This window comes from Pongo abelii, chromosome 23 (genome assembly GCF_028885655.2).
Source record: "Pongo abelii isolate AG06213 chromosome 23, NHGRI_mPonAbe1-v2.0_pri, whole genome shotgun sequence".
Taxonomy (NCBI): Eukaryota; Metazoa; Chordata; class Mammalia; order Primates; family Hominidae; genus Pongo; species Pongo abelii.
Window position 1 is genome coordinate 25,479,618 of NC_085929.1, and position 14,424 is coordinate 25,494,041.

Sequence of the window (14,424 nt, forward strand, 5' to 3'; positions counted from 1 at the left end):
GTCTCCAGTAGTTTTTTATAGCAATGTGAGAACAGACTAATGTACTGATTCAATCTCATTACTCACTGTTTCTCTATTCAGGTTTTCTTTCTTCCTGGTTCAATCTTTGTAGGTTATATGTGTCCAGGAATTTATCCATTTCCTCTAGGTTTTCTAATTTGTTGGCATATAGTTGTTCATAATAACCTCTAAAGACCCTTTGTATTTTTGTGGTATCAGAAAATTACCATAGAATGGTAATGTCTCCTTTTTGTTTCTGATTTTATTTATTTGAGTCTTCTCTGTTTTCAGTCTAGCTAATGGTTTGTAAATTTTATCTTTTCAGAAGACCAACTTTTCCTTTTGTTGATCTTTTTTTTTTTTTTTTTTTTTTGAGACAAGGTCTCATTCCAATGCCCAGGCTGGTGTGCAGTGGTGTAATGTCTGCTCACTGCAAACTCCGCCTGCTGGGTTCAAGTGATTCTCCTGCCTCAGCCACCTGAGTAGTTGGGATTACAGGTGCCCACCGCCACACCCAGCTAATTTTTATATTTTTAGTAGAGACAGTGTTCACCTTTTGGACAGGCTGGTCTTGAACTCCTGACCTCAAGTGATCTGCCTGCCTTGGCTTCCCAAACTGCTGAGATTACATGCAGGAGCAACCGTGCCTGGCCCTTTTGTATTTTTTTGTCTTGATTTCAGTTTAGTTCTTCTGTGATCTTTATTCTTTCTTTCCTTCTTCTAATTCTGGGTTTGGTTTGGTCTTGCTTTCTAGTTCCTTGAGGTGGATCATTAGGTTGTTTATTTAAAATATTTCTATGTTTTTGATATAGGTGCAGAAAGATTGCTATAAGCTTCCCTTGTAACACTGCTTTTGCTCTGTCTCATAGATTTTGGTATGTTGTGTTTTATTTTCACTTGTTTCAAGAATTTTTTTGATTTGCTTCTAATTTCTTCCGTGACCTAATGGTTGTTCTGGAGCATGTGATTTAATTTTCATGTATTTGTACAGTCTCCACAGCTCCTCTTCATTATTGATTGCTAGTTTAATTCCATTTTGGTCTGAGAAGATAGGTAATATAATTTCAATTTTAAAATATTTGGTGAGATTTGTTTTGTGGCTTAACATATGATACATCCTGGAGAATGTTCCATGTCCTGATGAGACAAATGATATTCTTTAGCTGTTGGATAAAATTTTCTGTAAATGTCTGTGAGGCCCATTTGGTCTATAGACCAGATTAAGTGCAATTTTTCCATTGATTTTTCTTTCTAGATGATCTGTCCAGTGCCGAAATTGGGGTGTGAAAGTCCACAGCAATTATTGTATGGGCTCTATCTCTCCTCTTCAGCTCTAGTAATATTTGCTTTTTATATCTGGGTTCACTAGTATTGGGTAAATGTGTATTTACAATCATTATATCTTTTTGCTGAGTTAATCTCTTTGTCATTATATAGTGACTTTTTTTGTATCTATGCTCTTTTACTTGAAGTCTACTTTGTCTTACATAAGCATAGCTATTCAACCAGTCTATATCTTTTAATGGGGGTATTTAAACTATTTACTTTCAAGTTTATTACTGTTAGGTGAGAACTTTCTCCTGTCATTTCATTAATTCATTTCTGATTGTTTTGTATATCCTTTGTTTCTTTCTTCCTCTCTTATTGTTTATCTTTGAGATCTGGTGGTTTTATATAGTGGTAAAATTTGATTCCTTTTTCTCATTTGTCTATCTGCTCTGAGTCAGTTTTTTGGTTTTGAGTGTTCTCATGATGGTAAATATTGTCCTTTTGCTTGCAGAGGTAGAACCTTCTTAAGTATTTCTTATAGAACTAATCTAATGGTGGTGAATTTCCTTAGTTTTTGCTTGTCTGGGGAAGACTTTATTTCTCCTTCATGTCTGAAGGATAGCTTTGCCTGGGTATTGTATTCTTGGCTAGCAATTTTTTTTCCTTTCAGCAGTTTGAATATATCATTCCATTCTTTCCTGGCCTGGAAGGTTTCTTCTGAGAAATCTCCTTTTAGTCTGTTGAGTAGTCCCTTATATATGACTTGACACGTTTGTTGTTTTTAGAATTCTTTCTTTGTCTTTGACTTTTGACAGTTTGATTATAATGTACCTTGGAGAGTACCTTTCTGAGTTGAATCTATTTGGGAATTTTTTGAGCTGCCTCTATCTGGCTGTTTATATCTCTTCTAAGACTTAGGAAGTTTTCAGGCATTATTTTATTAAATAGGTTTTCTATGACTTTCCCATTTCTTCTCTTTCTGGGACTCCCAAAATTTGAGTATTCTTTCACTTAATGGTGTTCCATATGTCATGTAGGCTTTTATAAATCTTTTTTCTTTGGGTTATTTCAAATGACTTCTCTTCAAGTTTAGAAATTCTTTCTTCTGCTTGGTCTAGTTTATTGTTAAAGGTCTCAGTTGTATTTTTTATTTCATTCATTGAATTCTTCAGTTTCAGAATTTTAGTTCTTTTAAAAATATCTATTTCTTTATTGAATTTATCATTCAGATTATAAATTGTTTTCCTGATTTCTTCATATTATTTGTGTTCTCTAATATCTCACTGGGTTTCCCTAAGATCATTAGCTTGAATCAATTTTCAGGCATTTCATAGATTTCTTTTTCTTGGGGTATGTTACTGAACAGTTAGTATGTTCCTTTGGAGGTGTCATGATTCCTTGCTTTTTTGTTTCTTGGGTCCTATGTTGAAATCTGTGCATCTTGTGCAATGGTTGCTTCTTCCAGTTTTGTAAAGTAGCTTTCATAGGAAAAGACTTTTCCTATAGCTGTATCTATAGTGTTGGTTGGGTAGGATCCTTTGGCTTTGGTTTTGGTTGGGTGCCATAGTGCAATCTGCTTATGATTTATTCAGCTATAAGCAACGTCAGTGGTGTCTTCAAGTCTCTCAAGTGGCTTACATTAGTTATTTTTGAAGGCTGTGGTGAGGCTTTGCAGAAAATGAGGATGCTTATCCTCAGGCTCTCATAAGTGACAGGCTTCCTGATGGCTCACATGGGTGGTGGCAGTGATGGACTGGCACTTGGGCCCCTACACAGTCTGTGTTGGTGCTGATGATGGTGGCAGGGGAGCCCTGGGCAAGTTGGTACTTAGTTCTCAGGTCCCACAGTGGAGTGTGCAGGCACTGGTGGTAGTGGTGACAGGCCCCAGGTGACTTTTTATTTTCTTAATAATATCTTTCAAATAGTAAAAATTTAAGTTTTGATGAAGTCCAAAATATCAATTTCTTTTTTTATGGGTTGTGCCTATCTAAAAAACCATTACTTATTCAATTGCCTTGATTTTAAAAAATATTTTTACTGAATATAGAATTCTTGATTTACAGTGTTTTCTTTCCTTTTGCATTTGCATATGTCATTCTAATGTCTTTTGACCTCCAGTTTCTGATGAGGTGTCAGTCATTAAGTGTGTCATTATTCCCTTGCATGTACTACATTATTTTTCTTTTACTGCTTTCAAAACTTTTTTTTTTTTTTTTTTTTTTTTTTTTTTGCTTTCAGCAGCTTCACTATGATGTGCCTAGGTGTGGTTTTCTTTGTGTTTATTCTCCTTGGTGTTTTGTAAGCTTCTCAGATCTGTAAAGTAACATATTCTGCCACACTTGGTAAGTTTTCAGTCATTTTCTCAAAAAATTTTTTCTTATCCTTCTATTCTTTTTCTGTGATTCCAATGACATGTATGTTGGACTGCTTGATATTGTATCACAGATCTCTGAGGCTTTGCTTGTTTTTTTTCAATTTTTTCCTTGTTCTTGGGTAATTCTTATGATATTTAAATTCACTGGTTTTCTCTTCTGCCACCTTAAATCTGCTGTTGAGATTCTTCTGTAAATTTTCCATTTTAGTTACTAGCTTTTCAACTCTAAATTTTCCATTTGGTTCTTGTCTATAGTTTTAACTTATCTGTTGACAGGACCTATTTGTTCATTCATTAATATCACATTTTCCTTTACTTTTAGGACACATTTATAATAGCAGTTTTGAAGTCTTTGTTCATTAAATTAACATCTGAGCCTAGAGTCAGTTTCTGTTTATTGCCTTTTCTCTCCTGGAGTGTGGGTTACATGTATTTCCCCATTTCTTTGTATGTCTAGTACTTCTTGGCAGAAAACTGGCCATCATATGTGATACAATGTAGCAGTCTGTTTTGTTTTTCTGGGGCTTGCTGTTTCTTGTTTTAGTAGGCAATTAACTTTACAGGACTCAAACTGCAAAATGTTTTATGTCATCCCCCATACCCACTCTGTAATGTGCAGCAGCTGATGTTTTTGCTTGTTTTTTTGTTTTTTTTTTTTTGTTTTTTTTTTTATCAGCTTCCAGCTGCTGCTAATCTAGTCTGGCTTTCTGGAGGTTTCCCTTGTACCTGTGTAATTTGGCAGTCAGCCAAAAATCTGAACAAAATTTATACTCCGATTTGGGGGCTCACCCTTTGGTTCCTTTGTTTTTGGAGCTCCCACATAAATTTCCAGTTGGTTTGCTAGTCCTTAGTTTTGTCCTTTGACACCTAAAACCAGTAAAACTTCTGGTATCTACTGCCTACATTGTATGAGTTGAAGAATGTACTCAGTTGAAAGCACAATTAACTCACAGATCTCACCAGGTGCAGTTATGTCTTTCCAGAATAGATCTTATTCTAGTTTCTGCTTTTTTCTAACTGGTATCCCTGGGGTCTCATGCATGCATATGTGCTTAGTTGTCATCCAGGGGTTTGAGATTTTTATGTCTTATTTTAAATCCTTCTCTATCTCAAGGACATAAAGATATTCTATACTTATAAAAGTTAGAAATGTTTGCCTTTTCTGTTCAGGTTTTAAATCAATCTAAAAGTATTTTTGTATACAGTAGGAATCTAATTTTCTTTTTTCTGTATGATAGTCAATTGGCCCTCCTTTCTTCAGTTACCTGCAGTGCATCAATGTCATCAATCAAGTGTCCATATATGTGGTATTTCTGGGCTTTTCCCCTCTTCCACTTATCAGTGTTTATCCCTGTGTCAAAGTCACACTGTATTAATTATTACAACTTTATAGTAAGTCTTAATATTTAGTAGGGCAAGTCTTTCTTTTTATTTGATAAGAGTATCTTTGCTATTCTTTTACTTTTACTCTTCTGCATATATTTTAGAATCAGCCTGTCAATTTCCTCAAAAGACTGTTTGGATAAATTTGGAATTACATTCAATATGGATCAATTTGGGAAGAACCAACAGTTTTAGGATATTGAGTCTTCATTAACATAGCTTTTCTCTTCATTTATTTAGGTCTTATTTTTTCATAGAACTTTAAAAGGTTTACTATAAAATCTTTAAGAAGTAAACTCTTGAATAACATCCAGAGTTAAATAGTGGAGAGTTACAGGTGTCTGTTTGCCCCAAACAGACTGATGGTATTTCAGCCATCTCAGGATTTGGGGAAGTCAGCATAAGGATCAAAAGACTGAGAAGTTTAACTTCTCCTCTAGGATGTTTTTAGTACATACCTTATATTTATAAGGAAACATATTGTAAATAATAGAGTGATAATGGCCACTTACCCGAGCCTTATTATAAACAGAAGCAAATATCCAACCAATGCCATAGAGCAGAAATGCAGCCTGAAACCAAGAAGAAAAAGAGCAATGAAATCAGGATCTCATCTAGGCCAAGCTTGAAAAGAAAGCTTATTTCCTATTTGTCTTCTGCCTAATGAATGTGTCATTACTGGGGACCTTACCAATAAAGGTGCTTGGATACATTTTCCAGCACAGAAACTTAATTTGCAGGAACGTGATCTTTACTTGTAAAAGGATACATTCTTAATTTGGGGTGGTTATTTGAGCTGATTTTCAAGGCATTTATTTTTAATTTATTTGTCAGATGGGAATAAAGGTGGTTTATAATTAAATTTAAAAGATAGTTTAAAAAAAGAAAGAAAAATAACCATTCAGGGAAGAGGGAAATAAACTATACTAACATTCCATACCATTGAAATTAAATAAGTTTGGCTCTGACTTTCTTTACAAAGAAGGAGTAAGATGAGTTAAATATGTGAAGAAAGAAGATACTTGAAAATTCTGAGAGGCCAGGCAGCTGGTTCTCCCAGAACCCTGTGATAATCACCAAAGCCCCAGGTTCCTCCAGCCCCTGGAATTCAGAAATTTTCTCTGTAAAGCTTGCTTCCCTCTGGGTCAAGAGGAACCAGAGTACCTTTGGACTCATCAGGACACTTGTGCTTAAATGGTTATTTCCTGATGTATCCAATGAGGTCTTGTGCCCTCCATCTATTAACTTCCTTCTTACCTTCTCCTGGGAATCCTCACTCCTAGCTTAGCTTTTAGCTGTGGGAAGATCTCCAAGTGCCCAGAGTGCTTTTTGCAGAGACACCTTTTCAAGCTCCAGGCCTACCATGTAGGTGATCTGGCTCCCAGTGCTGGGGTTTGTCGCCTGGAGATTTATAGCCAGCAAGATGCCCCTCCCAACGTTGGAGTATGGTGTCCAAGTCTAAGGTTGCTTCCTAGTCACATGAGGACATGACCCAGGAAATCCAATTTAGAGGCTTGATGTGGGGTTTTACCTGGCCCCAGCCTTGGGGCTGTTTTTCCTTGCTGCCCATGTGTAGACTTTTAGCAGATCTTCAGCCCACAGGCTTTCTTGGAAGGAGCGGCATCCTGCAGATGTTCCACCCACCTTCAGAGCCTGCCACCCAGGCCCTCAGAACTGAGCCACATTTGTCATTCTGGTGCCATCAGAACAGACTAGTCTGGCTATGAGAGAAAATGGCCCTGTTGCTCTGTATTGAGGGAGTTATAGTCTTACATCTTCTCACCCCCTTACCAGGAACTAAGGATTTGGGATGAGATATGGTAAAATGTGTAGATAACTCCAAAGATGTAAAGATGGCTTGTGAAACCATTTTGAATGAACTGACTGGTTTTCTGTGGCTCCCACCAAACCTGGCCAAGCTCAGCTTCTAAAGCAGGAACCGGTACTGTCTCTGTGCCTGATCCACAGCATACAAGTTAGGAAAGAATGAAGATGGCATTCTTGGACCTCACTGGGACTGCTGAATTGGGTGGGAACCTTTCTGGAAGAGGCAGATGGGGGTGAAACCACTGCCCTGGTTCCAGGAAAGGGCCACAGGTAGATCTCAACAACTGCAGCAAGACCACTAAATGACTTGGGAAACTTAAAAGCAAGTGGCTCATGGAGAGAACAAATTTGACTTATGAAAGGGATTACATAGGAATAATGTTTGGACTTGATTTCCCCACCTCATAATCAAGAAGGAAAATTTGCACCTGCTTCTAGTCAGGCCTGCATCTCTAAAGCTTGGGAGGCTGTCTTCCAGCAGCCTCCACAGCCTTGGGCTTCCACCAGCTTCTCTGCATTTAGTCTGTTGATTATGTTGAAACAACGTGTATGGAAACTATGGAAAGTATAACACAATCTTACTAAGATGACTATCAGGTACCAAAACAAACAAACAAACTCCAGAAAATTCTGAGGGGTAAATGGTGATGAAGGGCAGGGCTTCTTACTAGATTTTGACTGCAGAAGTATTCTTTTTTTTTTATAGTCTGAGAAAAAAGATGAGACTCAGAAAGGATGGAGCTTTCTGATTTATTTCTAAAATGTCAAATGGTTTATACAGAGATAGGTTAATTACCAAAGAATTATAAAATCATTTATAATTTAGGAGAATAAATTCTATTTCCTATAACAAAGATATGCCACAATTTTTTTTAAATTATGCTTTAAGTTCGAGGGTATATGTGCACAATTTGCAGGTTTGTTACGTATGTGTACATGTGCCGTGTTGGTTTGCTGCACCTATTAAATCATCATTTACATTAGGTATTTCTCCTAATGCTATCCCTTCCCCCTCCCCCCACTCCATGACAGGCCCCGGTGTGTGATGTTCCCCACCCTGTGTCCAAGTGTTCTCATTCTTCAGTTCCCACCTATGAGTGAGAACATGCGGTGTTTGGTTTTCTGTCCTTGTGATAGTTTGCTCAGAATGATGGTTTCCAGCTTCATCCATGTCCCTGCAAAGGACATGAACTCATCCTTTTTTATGAAGATATGCCACAAATTAAATAAATAATCAAATATTTATAAGGTTAAAACCTGGTACTCTTGGGAGATTAATCAGGAGATTTGTAGTTACTAGTTGAATATATCAAGGAGATTGGCTGAGCCCGTTCTCAGTATGTACTGCAAAGGGCAGAATATATACCTACAGATATATATGTGTATATATGTATATATATATATGTGTGTCTTTATATACACACATACATACGCATATATACACACACATATACATATATATCTGCATATGTATTTAATGTTAATATGGTTCCCTCCTTCCTTCCCCTCTTCCTCTCTCCCTCTCTCTCTCTCCTTCCTTCCTTCTTTCTTTCTTTCTCTCTTTCTCTTTCTCTCTCTCTCTGGCTTTCGCTTTCGCTTTCTCTTCTTACAGAGTTTCGCTCTTGTTGCCCAGGCTGGAGTGCAATGGTGCAATCCCGGCTCACTGCAACCTCTACCTCCTGGGTTCAAGCGATTCTCCTGCCTCAGCCTCCCAAGTAGCTGGGATTACAGGCAGGTGCCACCATGCCCGGCTAAATATGGTCTTTTCTTAACCTATCTACTAACAGTTCTTTCTTCACTGCATTCCTATTTCCTTGGAATGTAAACATTCTCTCTCCATTAATTTACTAAGTAGAATGAAAATCAGCAGAATCCTTTTGACAAGTCAAAGACTTGGCTTCTTTCATCTATGACTTCACAAGAATTCTTTTATATTTACTCAAAGTTGAAAGCAAATTTTTATGTTTATATAGTTTTATTTGGACAATGATAAAGATGGAGGTTTGTTGCTGCAAATAATATTACATTCCACTTACCAGCCCTAATACCAATTCCTGAAGATGCGTCTATCCCAGCCAGGTCCATAACATGGCTACTGCCAATATTCAAGGCCAAAAGAGATATACCTATATGAAAATCAAAAGAGGACTACATATCAGAACTTTTAGTTTAACTCCAAGAATTAATGCTCACAAATGCACATTCCCACTGAATTTCAAATTTTCTCAAAAGGAATTATTCCCTGGGCAGAATTCCCATTAATGTTTCTTCCGTATAACCTCTGACCATGAATTAGAAGCCAGGCAACAAGGAAAGAAGTGAAAAAAGTAGAATAGCTGTCCTGCTGCTGCTGCTCTTCACGTGCTCCACTGATAAACAGGTTGGGCATCCTATATCTGAAAATCTGAAATCTGAAATGCTCCAAAATCTGAAACTTTTTGAGCACTAACATGAGGAGAAATACTCATTAGAACATTTTTGGATTTTGGATTTTTTAATTTGGGATGCTCAACTGAGAGGTAGGAGGTGGGACTGGACTCCAGAGGCTGGGCTCAGACACTGGACCAGATTGAGGACTAGCTAAAACAGGGCCAGGGTGGAAGCAGCTTTCCAATCAGACACACCCACCAGTGTGCCATGTCAATTTTCCAGTGCCATGGCAACACCGGGGAGTTACCGCTGCTTTCTATGGCAATGACCTGAAAACCCAAGTGTTACTAACCCTTCCCTAGGACTTTCTACATAAACTGTCCTTTAATCTGCATGTTATTAAGAGTGGGTATAAATGTGACTGCAAAACTGCCCTCAACTGCTCCTCTCTGCCTATGGGGTATCCCTGCTTTGCAAGAGCAGTATGGAGCTGTAACACTGCCTCTTCAGTAAAACTGTTTTCTTCTACCTCTGGCTTGCCCTTGAATTCTTTCCTGGGAAAAGCCAAGAGCCTTCATGGGCCAAGCCCCTGTTTGGGGCTTGCCTGTCCTACTAGTAGTATAATGCAAATATCCCAAAATCTGAGAAAATCTAAAATGTGAAGCACTTCTGGTCTCAAGCACTTTGGAGAATGGATACTAAACTTGTACTTGCAATTCCCTAATGCAGAAATATTTATGGGAGTGTAATTTGTTTGAAATACTGTAATTTAAAAATTTAACAATCTAACAGACATCTAGGATTAAGAGGCTGGTTAGGATACTGTTGTACATGAATATGATGAAATATAACATAGCATACAAAAATAATAGGGTAGCTTTATGAAGTCATAAGAATAAGGTAAACAATAAGTATAATCTCATTAAAATTTTACCTATGTCTATTACACTTGTGCACATATGTTTATATTTGCCTGGGAGTAATTCTACCAGTGGATATAACAATATTTCTGGGGGCTGGAATTATTGGTTATAGAGACGGAGTAGGGAGGAAATTTCAAATTCTATGCTTGGGCCGTACCTTTTTTTTTTTTTTTTTTTAGCTAATCAACACCTGTTACTTTCAAAATAAAAACTCCTAGAAGCATTTACAATGAATAAAATACCTTCTAAACCAATAATAACTTTCAAATGGAGTGGAGGTAACCACTGCAATCAAAACCCAAACCTCACTATTATGCTGCTGACATGAGACACATTTAAACCCAAGTTATCAAGAGAGGCTGAAAACAACAAAGTCTGTTAGGTAAACAAAAACAAAAATAAAACAGCATCGATGATATTAATATGAAATAGTGTTCACAATCAAAGCAGGCAAGCTGTGGTGGCTCACACCTATAGTCCCAGCACTTTGGGAGGCTGAGGTGTGTGGGTTGCTTGAGCCCAGAAGTTTGTGACCAGCCAGGGCAACATAGTAACACCCTGTCTCTTCAAAAAATACAAAAATTAGCTGGGCATGGTGGCATGCACCTGTGGTCTCAGCTACTTTGGAGGCTGAGGTGGGAGGATCAATTGAGCCAGTTGTCAAGGCTGTGGTGAGCCATGGTTGTGCCACTGCATGCTAGCCTGGGCAACAGAGAGATCTTGGGGGAAAAAACCCAAAAGCATTAAAGAAAACACTTTTTCAAAATAAGTATAAAAGGTGAAATGTACTAATAAGACAGTTGGGAACATACATGCTTTAAAACATCTTTTTTTTTTTGACAGTTATGAAATGTATGTTTATTCTGAAACTTCTAACTGGTTGTACAACTGACCCATGATAAATTACCACATTAATTTCACTTTATTTCTTCAGACCTGGGGTTTTTTGATGACTTCAGATTTGGGATCTTCAAATTTGAAGTTGGGAAATGTATTCATGTCTGTTTTACCAAACATTTGCTTGAACTTAAAAATCTCCCTCTCCAGCTCTTGCTGATACTCTGGACCAGTATCAACAGGTCCTCCAGATGTCTGTCACTTCAATTTGTATTCTCTAATCTTGTCCACAAGAGTTTCTGTATAGGATCAAGTTCCTTATTAAATGCCACTGCTGTGTAACACTGATGTTCCTCTGCAAATGGACTGAGACTGCTGACTGAATGACAGAGGAGAACCTGAAGAGCCTCTGAAGAGTCATGCTGATTCTATGTTACTTGCACTTGGTCCTGAGCTGCCAAAGCCACCACCACCACCAATCTACTTCCTAAACATCTCAGCAGTGACAAATATAAAGCAGAAAAATCTAGAAGAGGCACATAAGTGCTTGAGTAATGGTTATTTTTACTGTTAATGTTGACTACATCAGAACAGTGAAAACTTATTTATAGTCTAAATTGCCCAGTAATGCAGTGAATAAATAATGAAATATCTATATGACATAGTACCACACAACTGCATATAAAGTATCTCTATCTGTGTTTATATAGACTTAGAAAGATATTCTTATTACATTATTAAATGAAAAGGTAGAATAAAAAGTCATTCATGGTTGGGTGTGGGGGCTCATGCCTTGTAATCCCAGCACTTTGGGAGGCTGAGGCGAGTGGATCATTTGAGGTCAGGAGTTTGAGACCAGCCTGGCCAACATGGTAAAACCCCGTCTCTACTAAAAATACAAAAATTAGCTGGGCGTGGTAGAGGGCACATGTAATCCCGGGAGATGGGGGTGATAGTGAGCTGTGATTGCACCATTGCACTCCAGCCTGGGTGACACAGCAAGACTCCATCTCAAAAAAAAGTCATTATTAATTTCGTATGCATTAGGGTCCATTGCCAACTATAGGTGAGGTACCGTTGTAGGTATTTTTTGTTTTTTGTTTTTTTTTTTGAGATGGAGTTTTGCTCTTGCTGCACAGGCTGGAGTGCAATGGTGTGATCTCGGCTCACTGCAGCTCCGTCTCCTGGGTTCAAGTGATTCTCCTGCCTCAGCCTCGTGAGTAGCTGGGATTACAGGCATGCACCACCACGTCCAGCTAATTTTGTATTTTTAGTAGAGATGGGGTTTCTCCATGTTGGTCAGGCTCGTCTCAAACTCGCGACCTCCGGTGATCCACTTGCCTCGGCCTCCCAAAGTGCTGGGATTACAGGCATGAGCCACTGCCCCTGGCCTATTGTAGGTGTTAAGGACACATTAGTGAGTGAAATAGACAAAAATCCCATCCCTGCCCTCATGAGGCCAACATGCTTTTGGAAAGAAGAGAAACAACACAATAAATTAGAGGATGATTTTATAGCATAATAGACAGCAATAAGCACTATATAGCAAAGAAAGGTGAGGAAGTGGCCAGGAACCCTGAGTAACAGGGCGGTCGGGGCTGACCGCATAGGAGAGAGCCAAGGGAGACCAGAAGAGGTGAGGGGAGGGACCCACGGGGATATCCAGAGAGAGCATCCAGGCACAGGCCCTGAAGTGGAAGCATGGCAGGAGCATTGAAGGATGCTGGTTAGAGCTGGAGACAGGTGTCCTAAGAGGCAAGGCCTGAGAGGGAGGGAGGTGCAGATCCCCTGCAGCCTGACGTAGGCCATTGTAAGCAACTGGGCTTTCACTCTTGGTGATGGGGAGGTGCTGGAGGGCTCCGAGCAGGAAAGTGCCCTTGAGTGCCTTGAGTTAGAATAGGCTCCTTTAGCTGCTTTGTGGAGTCTTCATGCAGAGAAGCTAGGGTGGGAGCAGGGAGCCCAAAGAGGCTGTTTAACTGAGATGAGAGATGATGAGAGATGATGGCATCATGGCCCTGGGGGTAGAGTTGATGAGAATTGGGCAGGTTCCAAGTATCTTCTAGATCAAGCACAGGATTTTCTGATGGATTGCATGTTGGGTATGAGAGAAAAAGAAGAGCCTACGCTGACTCAGAGTTTGCCAACCTGAGCAAGCAGGAGGAGGCTGCTATGAATGAGATGGGGAGACTATGGGAGAAGAGGATTTACAGAGGAAAACCCAGAGTTCCCTTTTGTAGCACGTTCAGGCAGAGAGCCCTGAGAGGCCTTTCCAGGGCAGGTGTCAAACAAGCAGCCAGACAACATAAGTCTGGAGTTCAAGGGAGAGATCTGGCCTATGGATGTAAATTTGGGGGTTATTAGCCTCCAATTAGCATTTAAAGCTAGGAGGTGGGATGAGATTGCCAAGTGAGGAGTGCAATTGGAGAAGAGAGGTCAGGGTCAAAGCCCTGGGGACCTCCAGCATTAAGAAGCTGGGGAGATGGGAAAGACCAAGGCAGGGAGTTGAGCAGGGGCTGGTGAAGCAGGGGAAAGAGAGGGTGATGGCCTGGGAGCCAGGTGACCATGTAGGGAGGGTGGAGTCTGAGGGTTTCAGACCTCACAGCTAAGCTAGGCAAGATGGGGGCTCAGAATTGAATGCAAGAATGAGCAGTGTGCTGGTCGCTGGGGTCCCTGACCAGAGCTATTGACACTCATCAGATGTGTGCTGATTGAATAAAAATGTAAGTGCAGAAAGAGTAGTAAAATTATTCTTTGGTTTTAGTTTCCTTTAATAACACCATAATATGTTTTGTTTGTAAAGCAACTAATAATGAAAAAAAGAAGTCATAGTACAGAAATTAATAAATCATAATGTATGTAAACATTGGGAGGTTAAAGCACATTCATGACTTCTGAAAATCCTTACAGCTGTCGCAGTTATACAAGGTCACACAGGTAACAGATTTCCTCTTTTCTGTATACAGAAAATACAACTTTAAGGCCAAAGAGTGGCTAAGACAAAAGACTAGGAGCCTCACAGCCTAGGAATAGAAATGCATTACTAGACTCCTCTGCCAAAAAAGAAATGAAGGTAGGAGGCCCATTACAAACATCTTTTTGCCGTGTCAATCTCTCTAAGTTGGGTTTACAAAGGAAGAAAACTAAAACATCATTCAGAGAGTTAACACCAGTAAAAAGATTTCCCCCAGTCTCCAAGATAACCAATGCAAGGCTATTTCTTTTAGGTTGTTTGATTCAGCGGAGTTAATGACTGCACTTATTTCTTCCCTTGGAATAAGGTACTTTTCTCCTCCTGAGGCAAGACTTCTCTCTATCAAGTGTTACCCCAATGTGAGAAACTGAGGACATTTAATAAATTATTCAACAAAGGCCTGGTTCTCACACAATTCTCTAAATATTCCTTACACTCCTATGTGGGAAATGCATACATATTTTTACATA

At 39.1% G+C, this 14,424-nt stretch overlaps 1 pseudogene; it reads right to left on the reverse strand.

Moving 5' to 3' along the window:
* Positions 1-11,076: 11,076 nt before the first annotated feature.
* Positions 11,077-11,404, reverse strand: LOC100461232 (ATP synthase-coupling factor 6, mitochondrial-like; annotated as a pseudogene).
* Between the last annotated feature and the right edge of the window lie 3,020 nt (positions 11,405-14,424).